This window comes from Urocitellus parryii, chromosome 3 (assembly GCF_045843805.1).
Source record: "Urocitellus parryii isolate mUroPar1 chromosome 3, mUroPar1.hap1, whole genome shotgun sequence".
Taxonomy (NCBI): Eukaryota; Metazoa; Chordata; class Mammalia; order Rodentia; family Sciuridae; genus Urocitellus; species Urocitellus parryii.
Genome location: NC_135533.1, coordinates 163,207,782 through 163,230,299, shown reverse-complemented (window position 1 = coordinate 163,230,299; position 22,518 = coordinate 163,207,782). Strand labels below are relative to the sequence as shown.

At 43.4% G+C, this 22,518-nt stretch overlaps 1 protein-coding gene and 1 long non-coding RNA gene across 2 annotated transcripts in view; one reads left to right on the top strand and one right to left on the bottom strand.

The window, feature by feature from the left end:
- Adamts9 (ADAM metallopeptidase with thrombospondin type 1 motif 9) overlaps positions 1-22,518 on the bottom strand; it is a 154,532-nt gene that overhangs the window by 43,375 nt on the left and 88,639 nt on the right. The window lies entirely within an intron of this gene.
- LOC113189195 (uncharacterized) lies at positions 260-8,384 on the top strand. Its single transcript, XR_003301625.2, has 3 exons — positions 260-332; positions 4,008-4,200; positions 8,276-8,384. It is a non-coding gene; the product is annotated as an uncharacterized LOC113189195 (long non-coding RNA).

Genomic DNA, 22,518 nt, shown 5'->3' with positions numbered 1-22,518 from the left:
GTCTCTAGATAAAATACAAAATAGGGCTGAGGGCATGGCTCAGTGGTTAAGACCCCTGGGTTCAATTCCTGGTACCAAAGTAAATACACAAACAAACAAGCAAACAAATAAAATAAATAAATAAAAAGTCCTACTATCAAATAGTAAGATAAGTTTTCAAAATCCCCTGTGATTCGCTGATGGGGATAAATGTGCATTTCCAAAACTGTGTCCATATTTTTATGATATTTTTTAAGGAAAACTCTTGGGCCATTTTCCAGAGAAAAAGCTCCCATGTCTCCAGTCCATTGGGAAGAGGTGCAAAAGGCCAATGGAAAACCGGAAGATAGCAGGTAAGCCTGTTCCAACTGTGTGTGTGTGTGTGTGTGTGTGTGTGTGTGTGTGTGTGTGTGTGGTGGGGGGAGGCGTCACCTTTCAACTCTGATCTGCAGGTTCCCTGGGCTGTTTTAAATGTGACCTTGTCTGACCGCATCTGAGAAGCTTGACTTTGATTTCAGATTAGGTTTCTCAGAAAGGTTCAGGAATCAAAGTGCCCACGGAGTCTGGACAAAGATCTGATCTGACAGCTTCTGTGGACCAGGCAAGAGGCTGGCCCTAATCAGCGCACCGAGACGGTCAACGTCCACCCCTCATTAGCGGTTCCAGAAGTCATTACCGCTGGATCCTAAGCTGCTGGCTCAGGTTTTCAAGACGCATTACTCCCCAATATAATGGTCCGGCTTTTTGGAGGGAAATGAATTTAAGAATGAAGAACAAAATGTGAATATGCGATAAAAATAGATTTCAACTGTCCTTTCCCTCAATTCAGTATTTCTCATTTCCCCCCCACTAACTGGGTGATTTTCTTAGTTTACATTACCAAAGTGCCCTTTTATGCCTCATAGATAAATAGCTCCATGTCAAACAAGGAGCCTCATGTTAATTCAGCCACGGTCATCAAGCAGGCTCCTGGTTAAACCATCCAAAGGCATGCTTTTATAGTAAATCAAGCCATTATAAAAGTTTCAATGGGAGCGAGTAGAGAAGTTTAAAATGTGGGTGTCAACACATTTAGGTTTTTCACTTTAGAAGGTGGAAACATGCATTTGATCTTTCATCTTCTGAATGCTATGATTTGGAGTAGTTATTCTGGAAAAATCTTAATAGTATTCAGTATGGAAGAAAAAAGTCCAATTCACTGGGTGAGGTGGTGCACGCCTGTAATCCTAGCCGCTCGGGAGGCTGAGGCAGGAGGATCCTTGAGTTCAAAGCCAGCCTCAGCAACTTAGTGAGGTCCTAAGCAACTCAGGGAGACCCTGTCTCTAAATAAAATACAAAATAGGGCTGGGGATGGGGCTCAGTGGTCAAGTGCCCCAGAGTTCAATCCCTGGTACCCCCCAAAATTTTAAAAAAATAGAAACAAATTTACTTTGGCTACTCGGTGGAAATTGGATATGAATATAGCCTGGGTGGAAAGAAGAAGAACCACTCAGAAAGCTACTGAAATTGTCCTGGCAAGAGACAATGGTGGCTTGGATTAGGCTGCACTGTCTGGGTGGGGAAGGGTGGCAAACTAAAACCGTGTGTGTTTGTGTGTGTCTCTCTCTCTCTCTCTCTTTATATATATATATATATATATATATATATATATATATATATATATATATATATATTTTTTTTTTTTTTTTTTTTTTTTTGGTGTATACATGACATGATATTGCCCAATGAATCCACTGTGGGGTAGAGGTTGGGGGGCAAAGTCAAGAATGACTTTCAGTTTTCTGTTTTGGAGGATTAGATAGACAATAATAACATCTACCACCCTGTTAAGAGATGGGGAGTACCGGGAAGAACCGCATGGGGGGTCAAGAATATGTTCATTGGTAGGAAATGGGTTGGACCTCAGGGATATGGCATCGTAGGTGGTAGCATTTGCTTGATCAGAGTGAAGAAACATAGTTCTATTGAATCAAACGAACAGGCCTGAACTCAAAGCAAGGGTATCCTTAGGGACAGTCATCCCTCCATACAAACAGTCCGAACAAGCTGTCTCTTGCAATGAGGAGGGTGATGGAAGGTGATGGAAATACTGATTAAGTAACCTGCTATGGTCAGCAGAGGATGCAGCTTAAAAGAAGGCAACCAACCAGGATGGCAGAATCAGCAGAGGCTTAACTGTCTCAAACACGTTATGTGCCAGGAAGTGCCCTAAGACTTGATGTGTATTATCTCACTTAATCATTTCAATAACCAATGGCGCTCAATACCAGAGAGAGGTGCTATTATTGGAGACAAGTAGTGCTTTCACAATGGTGTCCCCACAAGGGCTTTGAATCCCACTTCTCACAAGCGGGTCTATTTCTGTTGGGAACAATAACCACACATTGGAAAAGTAATTTAGTCATCAACAATCTACCTGCTAGTAATTCATCTGATGTGTGTCATTGATGCTGCCACCATATATATAGCTAATGAAATGGGGTGGGATGAAGGAATTTCTACATAGCATGCCTTAAAGATTTTTTTTTGGAGGGGGAATACTGGGGATTGAACACAGGGCACTCGACCACTGAGCCCCCATCCCCAGCCCTATTTTGTATTTTATTTAGAGACAGGGTCTCACTGAGTTGCTTATGGACTCCCTAAGTTGCTGAGGCTGGCTTTGAATTCTCAGTCCTTGGCTTCCAGGGCCGTTGGGGTTACAGGCAGGCACCACCGCCTCTGGCAATATCTTTTTAATATCTAGACTAGCTGCATCCTTCCCATTCAAATGTGCATTTTTCCCCCCTTCCTTGAGGACTTGAATGGAAGCGCCTTGGATGTGGGGGGAGGGGAGAATGTAATACTTTGCATGAGTCACCACACATATTCCTTGCCTGAAATCATTAAGATCTGAAAGTGATTAGGAGCCACTCAAGGTATCTAATCTGACAGCAAACACTTCATTTAATGCTTTCTAAATGACCAATGAAGAAAAGCAGCTGTTGATGGAAATGTTCAAAAATAACAGGTTTATTCATGGGTCTGGGGTGACTTCGTAAAGGAGCTGTCATTTCGATAATCAAATAAACACAGGTTTTAGCTCTTACGTTCTCAGGGAAATTTCCATCTGATCACTTCTAGTCCTTTTCCAGGCAAAGAGGACTTTCACATCAGCGTGCGTCACTGGGCTGTAATAGCTATATTTAGTGCATCACCTACTCCGTGTTATTTATTGGCTACGTATCGGAGAGCTCTTGGTCTTGGGAACATTTAATTCCCTAAATTTTCAGCTGAAATAGCCTCTTGCTTTGCCAGTAGGATTCTAACATTTTTTTTTTCCTCCTGGGAAACAACCCAACTTATTTAGGAGATTGATTTCCCCCACAACTTGGAGCAAGACTGGCGAACAATGTAGAATCACGAAATCAAGTATCCCAAATGCTGGGGCTTTCTGGCTTTGTTCTTTTTAATTAATTTTTGTATTTGTTTTAATTAGTTATACATGACAGTAGAATGCATTTGTGCACTTTGATAGATCACACATAGATGGGATATGATTTCTCATTTTCCGGAGTGCACATGTTGCAGAATCCTCTTGGTCACACAGCCACAATTTCAGGTATTCAGAGGGGATGCTGGGATGAGGAGTTTTGTTCGGATCTGGGGTTAACACCTTCCATAAGGACAGACTAAGAGTTTGAAGTCTTACATTTCAACTCATCTGGTGGAAATGAAATTTGAGATGTGGACAGTGTGTTCACAACCTCTCTCCTGGGGCTTGCTCTCCCTTGAGTGGATACAGCACCAAGAGATTTGGGTCCTGTGTCTTCTTCTGGTTCCTTTTATTGGTTCCTTAACTTACACTGGGAAGCATAATTTCTTTTCTTTTTTTTTGGTGGGGGAGATTGAATTCAAGGGCACTCAACCACTGAGCCCCACCCCCAGCCCTGTTTTGCATTTTATTTAAAGACAGGGTCTCCCTCAGTGGCTCAGGGCCTCACTAAGTTGCTGAGGCTGGCTTTGAACTCACGATCCTCCTGCCTCAGCCTCCAGAGCTGCTGTGATGACAGATGGGCACCACCATACTCAGCGACAATTTCTTAATCATTAAGAAGCCAGTGAATAACCCAGTGTGTCTGCCTGGGTGAGAAGACCTGGAGACCTAAAGGGAACAAGATCCCCTAGGATATTGCTGAGGCCTGGGACCTCACCATGAAGATGGAGTCACACACAGAGTTGGTAAGTCCACCAAATGGACCAAGAAGGAGGAGGAGGGGAAGGTGAGGGTCAGGGATGCATAGGCTCTGGTTAGAAGGAAGCTTCTGGGTGGGGCTACAAGATGCTGGGGCTTAGAGGAAGTCCTGGTGAGGGCGGGGTGCCAACCAGGACCATCCGAGCCAGAGCATATGCCTCCTGATACCTACGGGTTAATGGATGGCCCCGGGGGGTGGGTGAGGTGGGGGGGGGCAGCTTTTGCTTATTTAGTCTCTAGGCATAGATGATTCACAATCAGGATGGATGAGATGGAGACTCTGTATATTGCAAATGTGTCACAGGGGATGCTGATAAAGGATATATATATATACATATTTGTACCAGGGATTGAACCCAGAGTGTATAACCACTGAGCCCCCTCCCCAGCCCTATTTTGTATTTTATTTAGAGACAGGGTCTCACTGAGTTGCTTAGGGCCTCGCTTTTTCTGAGGCTGGCTTTGAACTCAAGATCCTCCTGCCTCAGCCTCCCCAGCCTTTGGAATTACAGGCCTATGTCATCACGTTCATCAAGTATTACATATTTCCAAACCCAGAGCTGGTTAGAAATGACAGGGACTGAAAGGCCAGGAGGAACGCTGTACCCTGGATCCCTGCCAAGTTAAGTCAGGACTCTCCTGGAGTCTTTTTCTAACCAGGTGGTAGCATCACCCCAAGGCAGGTGGGTCAAATCCTGTTTGCAGACAGGAGATGGTCTTCCTGTCTTTTTCAAGGTCTTTTGCCTGTGATTTCACAGAAATTGAAAATAACATCTGAAATCACTTTCCTTTAAATAATATTCGGTTGTACCTTTTCATCACAAAAAAGCTCTTATTGAAACAAAGTCAGAGCTCACCTGAAAAGTTCACTATCGGAGATGTTATGTGTATGCTCAAGGCACGTGCCTGGCTGTGCCAATCTCAGTGACAAATGGAGATGCATGTTGCCTGCGGGTCACACCATTAGGAAAGGGGAACAGATGCCTGCCAGTTGCTACTGTTCCATGGGAGAAAGAAAATCCAAATTCAAGGATGCAGACTTAGGGACCAAAGTCTCACACACAGCTCCACGGAAGGCCCAGGAAACCACGTGGGCTCGCCAAGTAGGAAAGACAGAAGGGGCCACTCACGCACGTGTCCTTCCTGCTTCCTAGGCTGTGGCCAGTCAGCAAATATGGATGGAAATCCACGATCACGTGAGAGCTATAGCCACGGACACATCATCGACCCAATGTCCTGTTTCCATAAAGAAAGATCCACCTAGAATCAGACTCACAGCGCTAATCCGGCACAAGCTACTTAGATTCAAAAGAGCTACGCTAAGCTATTCTTTTCCTTGGAGCAAAATGACCTTTTATTGAGTTTTAACTGTAAGCAGACACTGTGCTAAAGTCCACTGGCTTCTCTCAATTCCAGAAGTGTCCTTATGACCCAGGTGTCATCAGGATTCCTTCTTATAGATAAGAAGACTGAGAATCAAGGAGTGATATCACTTGCCCTGGGTCACCAAGCCAGGTCGCATGCAGCAGAGTCAGGCTTTCTAGATAGCACAGAGGTATCTAGAACCATCTGGTCATCCTAAAGCCATCCTGGAGAAGTGACCTGATTAAATCAGCAGGTTGCTCAAGTCTACCTACTCAGGACAAGGTGGCAACAGGACCCCGGGCTATTTCAGAGTTGTCTGCTTCCTCTACTTCCCAGGAGGAATGAGGATAAGCCAGATTTGATGGTTCACACCTGTCATCCCAGCGGCTTGGGGGGCTGAGACAGGGGGTTCAAAGCCAGCCCCAGCCACTTAGTGAGAACCCAGCTTGTAAAAGTCTATTCTAAAAAAAAAAAAAAATTGTCAACAGAGTCTAAGCTGAGGACTCTTTTTCTCGGGAGGTGATTGGGCCATAGCACATGGTAGGCAAGCATGTACCCACCAAGCTATAGCCACCGCTCACTGAGGAGTTTGCTAGAGACTTCAACAGGCACAGCAGGAATAAGTCACACAAAATCCCATCCCTATGAATGAGTGAAGTGCTGTCTTTTCTAAAGGGCACAGAGAGGTCCACGGGACAGACACACATGATGAAGATTCTGTTTCTGGCGCCCCTTTTCCTCCTATAGATGATACCAATACGGGGACCTCTCACCAACAAACCGAAAACTAAGGTACCTCATCCGGATGCCATGGGTCTTTTCTATTCTATATTTTTCTTTCTCAACTCGAGCCGTTTCTCTTGAGTATTTTGTGATATCAGTTCTTCAAAGGACCAGAGACACAGACTTGGCATCAGAGATAAGAATCAGCAACTGTGATCACGTCACCCTATGCATTCTCTGTAGTCACTCGAATCCTTGCTGTGCCCAGGTGCTGTGGGAGTGGTCACAGTCCTGGATCAAAAAAGCCTAGCTCCAGCCAGGTGCGGTGGCACACACCTGTGATTCCTGAGGTTGGGGAGGCTGAGGCAGGAGGATCCTGAATTCAGAGTTAGCCTCAGCAACTTAGCAAGGCCCTAAGCAACTCAGTGAGACCCTGTCTCTAAATAAAATATGGCTCAGTGGTAGAGCGCTTGCCTGGCATGAACGAGAATCTGAGTTCCATCCCAACACCAAAAAGAAAAAAAAAAAAAAGGCTTTTATAGGACTTCTCACAAAACAAGAATGGCTTTGAACAGAGCCACCAAGAACCAAAAATATTGAGGAGGAACAGGGAGCAAGCTTCACCAGGAAACAAGGTCTCTGACCTTCGGGCATGAAGCCAGGGTTGACAGTCCTGCTGATGGCTGTTTGTGTCTGGGACCACCCTGGCACCTATGACCATGGAAAGAAGCTGAGAAGCATGAGATTGGCAGGGAGTACCCTAGAAAAAAAGGGGATGTGGGAGTTACTGTCATTCCAGCCAGATGGGACATTTGGCCATCCCCACTGGTCCCCCAAAGTCCCAGTCTTTGCAATGCTACAAAGATCTAAGAAAAGGAACTAAGACTCCCATGTCAACTTTTGGAGCACATGTGAAGGCTGATGTCAATGTAAGAGCCAAGTAGGTGGCCCTGCCTAACAGGGTTCATGGCAGGACCAGGAATATAAGGGGACACAGCAAGAGGCGTCCCTGCCCTCCACTTCCCATTTTTACCCCCCCCCCACCCATAGAGAATTAGGGGACACAGGGCTCTCCAGCTATCCCTTCACAATGTAACAACTTCATAGTAGAAGGGGAGATATATTTTAGCATTAGATACAGCAGTACTTGAAATTAGTTACATAAGCTGTGGAAACCCAATCAGGGTTCCTTTTGCTCTGCAAGGCTGTGATTATTACAGTTTTTCTCCCTATCAAGAAAGAATCAGAGCTGGGAGTGGTGGTGCACACCTGGAATCCCAGAGGCTGAGGAGGCTGAGGCAGGAGGATCGCGAGTTCAAAGCCAGCCTCAGCAACTTAGTGAGGCCCTAAGCAACTCAGTGAGTTCCGGTCTCTAAATAAAAAGAAAAAAAGGTGGGGGGTGAGGATGGGGATCAGTGGTTAAGCACTACTGGATTGACTCCCCAGTACTAAAAAGGAGGAAGAGGAGGAGGAGGAGGAGGAGGAGGAGGAGGAGGAGGAGGAGGAGGAGGAGAAAGAAACAGGGAGGGGATGGGAACAGGAAAGACAGTGGAATGAATGGGACAGAACTTTCCCATGTTCATAGATGAACACACGACCAGGGACACTCCACATCATGTCCAACCACAAGAATGGTTAGTTCTACTCCATGTAGGTATAATATGTCAAGATGCACCCAACTGTCATGTATAACTAAAAGGAAAAAAATAAAACAATTTAAAAAGAGAGAAACAAAAGCTAAGAAAATCTGCAAACTTGGTAGCTGATGAGTTCTACTGGGCATATCCAGGGCACCCCTGGGAACATGATGCCTGCCCCATCACCAGGCCCTGCCACCCCCCAAGTGTTCTTGGAGTCCCCTTTCTTAAGCACTTGACCTATTTCTGCAGGACTGACTTATGTTTTCCCTTTCAACCTTATAGCTCGTGATTCTTTGCAACCTGGCATTAGAATAACGATGTTGGCGTTTTTCAGGGAAGACGCATCAGGAGCCCTCCCTCCCAGCCGGCTGCCGGAGTGTCTATGAAAACCATCAGGAGGACAGGGAGGGGCAGGGGCCAGGATCCTGACTCTCAGCTGTTCCAAAGGTGAGTGAGGAAATGTCTGAATACATCCTTGATGGGGAAGCTATGGCGGTGGGGGACAGCGACCAAAGGTTTTGGTACTTTTAGGTGATCAAAGATCTGGGCTGAAGGGCCCAAGGCCACCTGGAGATGTCCGTCTGCCTCGGTGACAGTGCTGGAGCAATCTCACTTGATGTTCTATGCTATTGCCCAAGGTGGTCAGGGACAGATCTGGGGAACTTAGGACACCATCAGGAATGTTTCTGCCCCAAAACAGTCCCTGCGGCCTGTCTGTGCTACGTGCAGTTGGTCTCATGTTCCCAACACACATCCACCCCCTAAACCTCAACCGTTTCTCAATAAGCTACGTATGTGTCCATCAAACATTTTAAAGACACCAGGACAGCCAGGCAGGGTTGCATAGACCTGTAAATCCCAGCCACTTGGGAGGCTAAGGCAGGAGGATTACAATTTTGAGGCTAGTCTAGGAAATCTAGAGAGACTTTTTCTCAAAAATAAAGAATCAAAAAAAAAAGGACGGGGTGGCTCTTACCTGTAATCCCAGCTGTTTTGGGGAGGCTGAGGCAGGAGGATTTCGAGTTCAAACCTAGCCTCAGCAATTTAGTGAGACTCTGTCTCAAAATAAATAATAATAATAATAATAATAATAATAATAATAATAATAATAATAATGGGCTGGGATGTGGTTCAGTGGTAAATCGCCTCTGGGTTCAATCCCCAGTACCTAAATAAGTAAATTTAATTTAATTTGATTTAATAAAAGCCACCAGGACAGAGTGCATTCCACTGTCTGAATTCTTGCCTTTCCTCGTAAGCTTAGTGCTAGGGTAGCATCTTTACAGACTAGCTGCCCAGTACACCATGGAGTCTGCCCTTTGTATCTCTTTGGAGTCGGGGTTCCTGGATCCAACCGACCTCATATTAAAAACATTCAAGAGCCAGGTTCAGTGGAGCACACCTGTAATCCCAGTGGCTTGGGAGGCTGAGGCAGGAGGATCGCAGGTCCAAAGCCAACGTCTGCAAAAGCGAGGCGCTAAGCAACTCAGTGAGACCCTGTCTCTAAATAAAATTCAAAATAGGGCTGGGGATGGGGCTCAGTGGTTAAGTGCCCTCCCCGAAAAAAAAAAAAAAAAACCATTCAGGAAAAACCAAAAACTGCATCTGTACCTAACATGCAAGATTTTTTTCTAGTTATTATTTCCTAAAAGATAGGATATAACAATCCTTTATGAAGCATTTATATTTTATTAGGCATTATAAGTAGTCTGGAGAGGATATAAAATGTTAGAAGGAGATGCATAAACCATATGCACGTACTACACCATTCTCCGTAAAGGACTGGGCATTTGCATCTGCAGATTTGGGTATCTGTCTGGGATCCTGGAACCAATTCCCTATGGTTACCAAGAGGGCAGTGTGCTGAAAAGTTTGCAACCTTTTATGGGGGGGTGGGGCGTCAACTTATATAATCACTTGGCTTTGGTTGGACATTAATGCCACCTAGAAACTGAGATGAGAATAAATATCTGAGTGGAATCCAGGGAAATGTATCTCAGCCGGAGGGGAAATTAGCTGTTCGCCCTCCAATCTTTCATTGCTGGGCTACTAGTTCAGAGAGCACACAGTCACTGCTAATATGCATGATTCAAAATCTTCCTGTCTTTTCTTGTTCCCTCCTCCTGCCCATCTCTGGGCAAAGAAATGACTCACAAGTGCCACCATGAAAGGATGAATACAACACCGATATTGGCTAACATGCAAATGGCAGACAACAGCAAGGCTGGGCATTAGGAATGACTACAATTATATTTGATGGTTTTCTGAAAATTGAAGTTATTTCTGTACTACTCTAAGATTTATTCAGATGGGAGTCCAGGGACTGAGGTAGAGAAATGTGATGGTTATGAACACGGTTTTGGGACTAGTCGGAACTGGTTTGTCTACTGCCACATATTCCTCAGTTTTCTTATGCAAGATGCTTAGCTGGGTGCAGTGGTGCAATCTGTAATCCCACCAGCTAGGGAGGCTGAGACAGGAGGATCGAGAGTTCAAAGCCAGCCTCAGCAACTCAGTGAGGCCCTAAGCCATTCAGCATCTTCTTTCAAATGTCTCCTTCTTAACAGAGACTTCCCCAAACTTTCTTAAAATAATAGTTCCTATCCTCTCTCTTCCCTACTATGCCCTATCCATTTTTCCTTCCGCCTATAGCACTTATTTCCTCCTTTCATGAAATATATTTAATTCCTCTTGTTTTGTTATTTACAGGTCTCCCCAAACTCTAGAATATAGGCTTGATGAATTCAAGTTTTTCTGTGTGTGTGTGTTTGTTCAACTGCCTAGTGTATGGAAACGCTCCACTAATGTAATTCACAAACTAATGCATCCAATAATAGTCCAGGACCTAAAGCCATTTATCCCACCATAATACATAAGGATGAAGTAAAGATTCTGCCCAAAAAAAGACCAGGTAAGTAACTATGGTACTCTCTAATCTCCTGTGTCCGTTCAATCCCAAACTGAGAGAGTACTCTTATGGCTTAAAATTTAATTCATAACTGCACAGCTGCGTAGATCACAGGTGACATTTAGGACGAAGGTCATCTGAGAATGTAACATCAGACAAACAAATAAGTCACAGAAGCTGGGAACTCGAAATACTACGCCACCTTGGAAAAGCCAGGAGAGCACTGAAAATTCAGCTCAGAGCCACTGATCTTGCCAGGACCCCGATGCCACACAGTGTCTTCCAGACGGAAAAACCACAACAGACAGACTGAAGATAGACTGCAAAGAAATGACATACATAAGACAGAGTTCTAGCTAGGCTCAGTGGTGCATGCCTGTAATTCCAGTGGCTCTGGAGGCTGAGGCAGGAGGATCGCAAATTCAAAGCCAGCCTCAGCAAGAGCAAGGCCCTAAGCAACTCAGGGAGACCCTGTCTCTAAATAAAATACAAAACAGGGCTGGGGATGGGGCTCAGTGGTTAAGTGCCCCTGAGTTCAATCCCCACTTGGGGGTGGGGGGAAGCAATGTCCTCCTACTTCATGCCATTCTTTACAAAGCCGATCACTGGTGCCAAAATGCAGACTGTCTGCCCATCACTGAGGCACCTAGGCACACCCTGACTTCTTCCTCCCTCCCAGTTGAGTGGTGCTGTTAGATGTTCAGATTCATAGCCTGGAAGGACGATTGCACACTGACTTCTGGCTCATCCTTGAAAACCTCATTTGGATCTGGGAGCCCTGCATGCCTGCCTGGGATCTCATGCAACGTTTCGCAGGAATGTGAACTCTCCAGAGAGCAGAACTTCTAATGGCTCTGCTGTCATTACACACAGAGTTGGCAACTGTCCCTTTAACTCTGACTTCTGAATGGGACACCTGCCTGTCCTCACCAGAGGCTCCAATTTTGGCCCAAGTTCAGTTGAGATAATCCTTTGAGATCAGGGAGGGGGCAGGGGAGGGTTAGGCTGTGCCTGGTAAGCTGGCCCGTGACCTCCCTGGTCACAACCTCTAGATCCCAGGAGCACTTCCTGCACAATATGTCATCACCAAAACTGTCCCCAGGCATTGCTGTAGGCCTACAGGAGGGTCAAAATCACCACTCATTGAGAACCACTGAACTATCCCTAAGGTTCTCAGGAGTGACTTAGTTTTAAGTCATAGCTTCTTTATGTTGGGAGTTTCAAAAAGCCTTCTGCATATCAATGCAGCCAGGTCAGGGGCTCAGGGCTAACAGGTGCGGAGGCTACCAGGGGGGTTATGGAGAAGGTGTGTGTCCACTGGGAAATCAGTTCCCACACACAACAATAAAGATCCCGGTCACAATGAACAAACGTGTTCTGTGGGACAGCACTTCCTCCTTGACGTCATGTCTGTGACCTCCACCCAGGGGGTTCCAGATATGTCAGGTCTGACTCAAACACAGCCAAGGACAAGGGTGAGTCCGGCAAATAGCAATGCAGGGATTGAGGCTATTTATTTATTTATTTATTGTTAGGCTCCGGGAAAACTAACAGCATACATTTTTGGAAAAAGTCTTTAGTTTTCAAAGGAATGTGGAGTTTGGGTAGCAATGGGTTGAAAAAAAAATATGAGGGGGAGCTCTTCATATGATCTGATATTTACTGGAATTTAATAGTAAGACTCGCAGTGAAATCCAGGAATTGGCATTATTCCCAGAGACATTTTATTTCAGTTGCCTGGGTGGGAGGAGAGACAGGGAGGAAAGGAGAAGACCAGGAAAGAGAAAATCATGGGGAAAAAAAAAAATCAATGAAAACGTAGGAAGAGATCTGTTTCTCTTGTGCTGTGACTGCAATAGCTACTCCTCTTACTATGGTTACAGTGCAAATCTGGGATTAAAAACAGCTTCCTAAAATACGTCAGAATTATTTTTGGGGGCGTACTAGGAATTGAACCCAGAGGTGCTCTACCATGGAGCCACATCCCCAGCCCTTTTTATTTTTTGAGACAGGCTGCTTAGGCCTTTGCTAAATTGTTGAGGCTGGCCTCGACCTCATGATCCTCCTGCCTCAGCTTCCCAAGCTGCTGGGATTACAGGCCTGCACCACCGTACCTGGCCCAAGTCAGAAATTTACAAATACTATAATAAAACCAGCTCTGTTCTTCACTCCCTTGGGAAAGAAAACACATACTCTGAATATATATATATATATATATATATATATATATAAAATTTTAACAAATAACTTATTTTGAAAAATTTCCAACTTAAAGAATATTGCAAAAACATCACAAAGGTCTCCTTTATCCCTTCCGAATGGGATACCAGAAGCTCCAATTTTACCAACCTTGCTCCTTCTGCCTCTATATTCATTATTTAGTCTTTTTCTGAACAACTGGAGAGCAAATCATAAACCTAATATCCTATCATCTCCAAAACTTTGGTCTCCAAAACTTTGCAACATGAATATCACATAACTAAGTCAAGGTATAGAAGGATCCTATGTCTTTTTTTTTTTTAATGATTTCCTCCATTAAATTTTTTATTTTTTTTTAATTTCTAGATTAGTGATAAGAAGCTCAGCTCCTGAGTAGCTCAGCTCATTTATTCATTCATTCGTTTAACATGTATGTCTGCCCACGTAAAGTATGTCATGCCCCTTAACTGTGGGCATGGTATGCCAGAGGAAATTAAGGTTTGGAGCAGTTAAATAAATCATTTGGCCAGTAAGTTTGTCACTTAACCCTTGATGGGATCTGTCTACATTTCCTCCCTTTTGTCTTCGCTAAGAAAAAGAAAGCAAATCCCTCCTTTTTTTTTTTTTTTTCTTTTCTTTTTTTTCTGTTATCCTTCCCTTCACCTTAGCAAGTTCCCCAACCATAAGCATGTCTTGTCATTCTCTGGCCACAGGGGCCAACAAACACAGCAGGAGTTGGGAGGATGAAGGGGAGGGGAGGAAGTGGAGTCAGCCCAGGAGTCTCAGGGGCTGAAGGTTTACCAGTGGGAGTGAACTGGACTTCACATTGCTAAGAATTCGAATCCTCCAGTTCCTGTTAGCTCACGAAAAAGTCTGGGTGACATTTTGATGCTTGGAGGGGCAGGTTTTATTTCAATCTGAGCTTTATTAGTGTGATGCCATTTTCAATAAATTTTAATTTCATTATTTTTTGTTAATTTGTTTGTAGTGCTTCAGCACCTTGCTCCTCTCCCTGAAGAATCTGGCCACCGCCACCACCATCTGCAAAAATCTCCTAAGTGGCTCTAATCAAGTCTGATCTGTCCACCTAATTACCTAGATACCTACTGGGAAGCATTTACATTTATTTTCTTGATTTTTTGTCTGTTCCTCTTCATACATTAAAATGTTAGAAATAGCAACCCCAAAGGGTGCTTAATAAATACCAGATGAGTTTCTCTTGAAATCTTTTTAAGACCTCTGATAACTTGCACTTCCCTTGGTTTAATTTTTTATTTTTTAGATACCAGTATTTCATTTAGAGACAAGGTCTTACTGAGTTGCTTAGGACCTCACTTTTGCTGAGGCTGGCTTTGAACTCATGATCCTCCTTCCTCAGCCTCCTGAGCTACTGGGATTGCAGGTGTGTGTCACTGTGCTCCGCCCCTCAGTTTATTTTTAAGAGCAAGGATTTTCTCATATTTATCTTTAATTTTCTTGGGTTACCCCATGAGCAAAGTCTGCAAATAACTCCAGAATGTTTGAAATCATTACAGTCTGGCACGACAAAAAAAAAAAAAAATCTTAAATTGTGACTTCAAAGTCAGAAAATTCTGTGTTCAAATTCAGGTAGAGCTATTCCCCAGCAATGTGATCTAGGATCAACTAATTTCTCTGATAGTGTTGACTTCAACAAGAATAGAGGAGTCAATTGGACAACGTGGGTGAGTTGCTTAGCATAATCTCTTGCCCAAAGCAAAAGATCCACAATTTAAGTGATATACGAAAAACTCAAAGTCCTCCCTATAATTCTGGAGGACACACACTAAGTGGGTGAAAATCAGTTCTTTTGTGGATTACTGCAACTATCAAACTTTGTGAGCTACTTCAGAAGAAAGTGGCTTAGGGAGAATCATTTGAATTATTTTTCTTTTTGGTGCTTAGACAACATAAGAAGGAGCTTCATAGACCAGAAAGAGCTTCAGACCACCTGACTGCAGGATTATAGTTTAGTTCAGGATGAGGGGTGTGGGAGACCGTCAAACAAACAAACAAATAGCTCTATCTGACCACTAGAAAAAAAAAATTGATGACATCACTCATTTGTGGCTAATGCTGTTCCATAAATTTAGATTTCTGGGGTCCTCAACATGAGGTGACTGAATGAACCCATAAGGGTTTACTGAACACTGAAAAGGTTGAGGATTGCAAAGTTAACAGATGACAAGCTCTCTGGGCTTGGTGGCACATGCCTGTCATCCCAGTGACTCGGGAGGTTGAGGCAGGAGGATCGAGAGTTCAAAGCCAGCCTCAGCCACTTAGAGAGGCCCTAAGCAACTCAGTGAGGCCCTGTCTCTAAATAAACTATAAAATATGGCTGGGGAAGGGGCTCAGAGGTTAGCACCCCTGGTTCAATCCTTGCTACTGCCCCTCAACTAAAAAAAGCAAAAATAGATGAGAAGATCCGTGCTGGAGGAGACACTGCCTCAACTCTGAATCTTCTGATGGGTCCTTAAAACAGAACCCTACAAAGCTAAATTGCTCCATGTCACAACCAGGAAGTGCTGTCTTCCTAAAACTTTCCCTGCGAGGAAAGAACTGTCTCTGGGAACATCCAACCGTGCCCTTTCGACCCAATGCACACATAAACCTGCTTTCTCCTTAGGTGAACTTACTGCCACCGTGAACTTGAACTGTGAGATCCATGAGAGGAGAGTTTGTTTTAACAGCTGCTTTGACCATGAAGCCTTGCATCTCCTCCTCTGGGGCCAGCTGGTCCCTACAGCCTGTCTTTCAGCTGATCTCTGATTTCCCTCCTGCCAGCTGTCAGGGAACACCCACCCACGTTTTACCAAATGAAGGCCCCAAACACAAGGTCCAATCGCTGATGGCTGGATGAGAGGGCATCCTACCCAGAGACCTCCTAAATGCTGACGCAGGGAATTTCTCCCCCATTTATTTTTGTAAGCTTTGTTTTTGTGGCTAGTGCATGGTTAACTGCTGAGATATACCTCTGCCTGAGGTCACCCTGTCCAATATGGTAGCCACCAGCTAGAGGGGGCTGCTTAAAATGAAGAGTCATCACATTAAATAAAATTGTGGAGGTGTAGTGTTTCCTTCTCACTCGGGCACATTTGAAGGGCTTGGCATTAGCAACCTGAGGCTGGTGGCTTCCATGTGGAGAAGCAAAGCCACAGAACAGGCCCATCACACGGGAGTTTATTGGACTGCGTGGGCCAAGGCGTGATCTCTTTCTTATGAGAGACAGCGGATGCAGATCTTGGTAAGAACGACAGATTTCTGGGGTTGGCTTTTGTGTTATCTTCCTTACTACCCAATGAACCTCCTTATCTTGGCTGCCCATTTTATATTTCAGAAAGTTCTGGAAAGGGAAGTTGGGGTCTTTAAAAAACACCCTTGAAAATGAGCACACTTGAGAGAAAGCATCAAGATGCAAAGACAGTGGTGGAGAAACCCTCACATTCCAGATCTTTTTATTGCTAGCCATCAAATAACAAAGGGGAAATGTACCCTCAGGCCACAGCTTCCACAGCTGCAGGAACCTGAGGACCCCAGCAAGGAGGAGGCAAAGTCAAGTTCACCTTGGCTCTCAGACCACTGAACTCACATTGCGATTCCTTTTCTTTTTGGTACTGGAGATTGAACCCAGGGGTGCTTAACTACTAAGCCATATCCCCAGCCCTTTTTATATTTTATTTAGAGACAGGGTCTTGCTAAGTTGCTCAGGGCCTCACTATGTTGCTGAGGCTGGCCTCAAATTTGTAACCCTCCTGCCTCAGCCTCCTGAGCTACTAGAGGCTAATTAATATTTTTGAACAAGCATCATCAGCGTTCATGAGGCTGTATATTCTTATTAGCAATTTTTATTTTTATGGTGGTGGTGGGGCTGTGAGGGAAAGAAAAGTGTCAGTGCTTGAATCACACGATTTTAGATTTCTTCAATTAATACTAAATGTTCCCTTTTTTTCCATTAGAAGCTCTGACTTGTTTGTGGCTATATCTTTAGCACCTAGAAAAGTGCCTGGCCCACAGTAGGCACTTTAAAAGCATATGTTGAAAAATGAATATCTTTATTTTTAAAGGAATGATGGGAGAGTTTTAATTCCTGCATCCCATCCCCCCACAGAATAAATCTTCCGGATGCTTTGCTATAACCTCCAGGGTTCCCTCCCTGCTCATGAGGCTCAGCCTCCCCCTCCACATTCCAAAGTGGCCGTTCCTTTCAATTCCAGAAGGACAGCACCAGGACAGGAGCTGGGGAGAAGACACACTCCTTGGGGTCCAAGCACCTCCTACCCTTTCTCCCTGCACCGTCTTTGGACTTTTACGACTCATGAAAACAGAAATCAGTCCAGCTACCAGGAAGCAGCTGTCCAAAAGCAAGAACAGAGTCCAGTAGGCACACAATCACCGTGGGGACAAGAAAGGGTTTCAAGACTGCTAAGTTTTGTCTCCAGTGAAATCCATGCAGTCGCGTGTTTACAGTGTTCTAAACACACTGGAGGGGAGGGCTTTATAAAGTCTACATTAAATTCAGAGAAATGCTGTTGTTCTATAGGTCATTTTTTTTGGCATTTTTCTTCTTTTTTGGGGGGGGGTGGGGAGGAGGGAACTGGGGATTGAACCCAGGGGCACTTAACCACTAAGCCACATCCCCAGCCCTATTTGTGTTTTATTTAGAGACAGGGTCTCACTGAGTTGCTTAGGGCCTCCCTAAGTTGGTGAGGCTGGCTTTGAACTCATGATCCTCCTGCTTCAGCCTCCTGAGCTGCTGGGTGTCATATTCTTCTAATTTTTTTTTTAAAAAATCTTATCATTTATACTCCACACTGACACAGCCAAATCATGGGCTCTTTTTGTATTATTCAAAGTGCTGGGGCTGGGGCTCAGTGGTAGAGCATTTGCCTCTCATGTGGGAGGCACTGGGTTCGATCATCAGCACCACATAAAAATAAATAAATAAAATAATGGTATTGTGTCCATCTACAACTAAAAATTAGTTTTGAAAAAGTGCTAGCAAGCAAGATGTTTAAAATATGTCTTCATTTTTATAAAAATATATTTACAAAAAACACATGCTTAGTGTGACATCTTTTCATGGTGACAGGCTTGATATCATTTCCTTTAATCTGACTCAATTTGTATCTTTAACAGGTATGAGAGGGATGTTTTCTTATTCCCTAAACTTGAACAAAAGTTTTCATAACTGCTCATTTGGGGAATTTATCAACTGGTGTACTAAATTGGGATTTTCTATTGGAATCAAATGGACAATGTCAAAATTATTTAATATTGTTAAAGTTAGGTGATGTTTAAATTTTACTGAATATCAGCAGAAGCCTCAAGCATGGTGGTGCACACCTGTAACCCTAGCAGCTCAGGAGGCTGAGGCGGGAGGATCGATTGTTCAAAGTCAGCCTCAGCAACTAAATGACACCCTAAGCAACTCAGGAAGACCCGGTCTCTAAATTAAACATACAAATGACTGGGGATGTGGTTCAGTGGTTAAGGGACCTGGGTTCAATCCTTGTTCCCCCCCCAAAAAAAAAAGTTCATTCTGAAATCTGGGCTTTTTTTCCCCCACTGAAATAGGGTTAATAGATTAATACAGTCAAGCTACTGACATGAGGTCTTCTCACTAACACAGATCATCACGTAATCTAGAAACTTCCTTACAGCACCTCCCCAGGGTATCCTGGTTGATGTGATGTGTACACTGGACAAGACACATAGCAAATGCTCAGTAGAATTTAAGTATTACCATCATTTGCTTTTGGAATGTTTTTTGGTACCTTAGGAAAAATATTCTAACGCTCATAGGAACTCCTTTATTTCAGTCCTTTCATAGTCAAGGATCATAGTCAACTATAGGGCAATATGGAGGCTCCGGAGGGGAACTAGTTACCCATAGGCCTTTTGGTTCATTTTTATGGTTTACAAATAAATATATATTTTTGCAAAAGGTAGGCTCTCTTGAGACTTCCCAGTTTATTGGGATAATATTTTTTTAAATAAGAAATGCTTTCTGAACTATATTGTAGGTAAACAAGAAACAAAATTGACAAATTTTATAAAGCCTTTGGCAGTTATATGAACAAAGAATAAGGTGCGATCAAATTTATGCACATTGTTTGCTTTTTCCTGTACCTAGCTTCTCTTATGTGTTCAGAACAATTTCTCCTAACTAATTTTTTTTTTTAAATCTTCTGGCTATGTTTTATCATGATCTACAAATTCAACAAATGGAGCATTCATATTTCATAGTGGAAACTCAATGAATCAGGACAACAGTATTGGAAAAGAAAAAATACCCAACAAATTGTTAAGCCTCATATATTTTTTGTTTATGTAACTAAGTATCATTTCCAATTCAGAAATATTTTTGAAAGTATCTCTTTAAAAATACACAACTTGAAACTATCCAATTACATAAAGCTTGACTCTTGGCTACACAGATTGGAGGGGAAAGGGTGTAGTAGTACAGGTTGGAAGGAATTTACAAAATTAAAATGTATCTTTTTAAAACCGGAAGAAACATATACATTCATTTCTAATTCACACAGCCTACTTGCCTTTACAGTCTGCTCATAAACACTGATTTTTTAAACATGGTATATAAAATTAAATAACATGGAAAATAAATATGCTTTATTATATAAACATAGAAATCTGTACTGCTCAAAATATTCAGAAAATACTAGGTGTGGCTGCTTAAAACTGTCCAGGAAATACGGTCGTGCTATTTACAATCTTTATTTTCTTCTAGAGACAGGTGTCATGAGGTGATAAAACACTGATGCAAAACATTTTTCTCTTCCTACCTACGGGAAGCTGCAAACTTGAACATGAAAATGAGGTAGACACAATTCATCAGTTGGCCAGGCAGAAACCAAAGCATGATCCTTCACGAGCTCATAAATTCTCATTATGAGGGTTGACAAGCAGTATTCTAAAGCACCTGAAGCAAGGCTCAGAGAACACACACTTTTAGGTTGGTCACGAAAAATCCCAACAAGCCATGTCTCCTAAGGAGAACCACCATCTCCAAGTTGATTGGCAGGGAGATACACAGGGCCAAGCAGAGAAACTCCATAGAACCATCTGGAGCCATAGCACCACCCAGCAGAACTTGCTGCGTGAGCTATCTGGATGGGTGAGCTTGCTCTAGATGGCTCTTGAGTTTTAGCTGATTTCTACTTTGGCTGGAGAGCATCAAGCTTTCTTTACAATCTGCCGTTCTAATCATGGGGTATGTGCATTCATGACACGACGTCTACCTCTTGGCTTCAGGAGTACACTCAAAGGCACAGTGGTTGGAGAACCTTATTTCAAAAATGAACATGGCCAAGGGAGAGTCCAAGGAGACACACACACACACACACACACACACACACACACACAATATTTTGGTTCTGGGGATTGAACCCAGAAATGCTTCCCCAGCCCTTTTTATTTTTTATTTAGAGACAGGGTCTCACTAGGTTGCCTAGGACCTCGCTAAGTTGCTGAGGTTGGCTTTGAACTTGCAACCCTCCTGCCTCAGCCTCCAGAGTCACTGGGATTATAGGCTGGCATCACCATGCCCAGCTTCCAAGGACATATTTTCAAAAGGACAGAAAAGACTGAATCATGATTCTTAAATCTGCAATGATGTGAGTCAGAGCCAACCATCTGTCTAAAGTGGACCCTTGAACTTCAAGTTCACTGAAGCTTCATTTTGGAGACTCTGGAAGCCAAAGATAACAGTGATTTGGGCTTTCTCACCTAGATATTGCTCTTTAGTAGCAAGCGCTGGAGTAGGCTATCTCCACTGCGACCTTGGAGAAGGCTTCCTTTGACCTTGGGGGAAGCCACCTCACTCAGTGTAGCTGACTCTTGGCATGAGAGCGTCTATGTGTGGAAGTCCTTGGGAAGAGAAAAAAACCTGCAGGCACCTTTCCTACTCCCAAACTCTAATAAATCTAAGTTGCCTTCTGTTAAAAGCAATATATTAGTGCCTCAAATGTACTTTTTATGGTGAATTCCACTGTTGGTGACAATGATCAAGCACCGTAGGAGTGACTTTATGGCTATGAACACATTCATTGAGGTATGCTTAATTCAGAATCACTAAGATGTTGTATACCAAAGCATCCACCACCATGGAAATAGACAGAAGAGGAAAATTTTTTTAAAAAATTTTTAAAAAAAAGAATCTGAAAGACTATCCTCTCACACATCTAGTTAGGAAAAGTAATATATTACAAATGTATCTTTTTCCAGAAAATACTTTTGATTTAATTTAAAAAAAAATCACAACTTAAAAGCCTTGCAGAAGTGGCCTTGCCCTTAAGACATTAGAGGTGTTGAAAGAGACATTCAGATAATGATCACTGTACAAAGGGAGTGTTAGACATCACACAGCCCGCACACAGAGTTTACAACTCCACCGACTTGTTCTGCAGTGCCAGAGCACTGGGGTCTGACTCTCTCTCCCTCTTTCCTCCTCCTTGGCATTTCAGAAAATCGTACACAGGCCCAAGAAGAACTATATTAAATAAACGTCATGTCTTCAGTTAAGATAATCAGCAGTTCATATTTTACAATTTAAGCATGTAAGCTCTTAAAATATCTATGGGGGCGGGTGGTGATCCTGTGCAGAGAAGGAAAAAAAAAAAAAAAGCCATACTAAGAATACATTCAAGTAAGAGAATTCTGTGGAAATTAACCTATATGTACATAAGTGTGGATGTTCACAGGTGTATTTATGTACGTAGGTGTGTACATGGACGTACACATGCATAGAACCCTGGCAAGATGCCATTTTCCCAAGGAATACTTCATAGAAAAATACAGGACAATCTAAGGAATTAGAGCATGGGAAATACAAATTTCTGTTTTTCTTTTTTTTTCACCCAGTTACAGGAATATGTAACAAGGAGTCTCATGTTTTTTTGGTGAAAATTAGTGACATTCTTTTTTTTTTTTTTGGTACCAGGGATTGAACTCAGGGGAGCTCTACCACAGAGCCACATCCCCAACCCTTTTTGTTATTTTATTTTATTTTGAAGTAAGGTCTTTCTAAGTTGCTCAGGGCCTTGCTGAGTTGCTGAGGCTGGCCTCAAGCTCATGATCCTCCTGCCCCAGCCTCCAGAGCCATAGGATTATAGGCGTGGGCCACCATGTCTGGTGGCGTATTTCTTTTTGGAGGGCTAGGAGGCTTTTTGAAATGTGACTCTGGTGTTGGTGTTACTCCTGGTAGAGATGAAAACGGAATAAGTTCGAGCGGGAACATTTCATGGAAAATATCATGAAATCCGTGATAAGGGAAGCTGGACATGTGGGGATGTTCCCAACACCCTGAGGTCATCTCTCGTGCTCTTCAGAGCATGCACCTGGGGAGGGTGCCATTACTGGACACAGACGTGCTCCCAGGGAACTGTCCATGTGACTCAGGGTGACATTTCTTAAACTCTGGAATACAGCTCAGT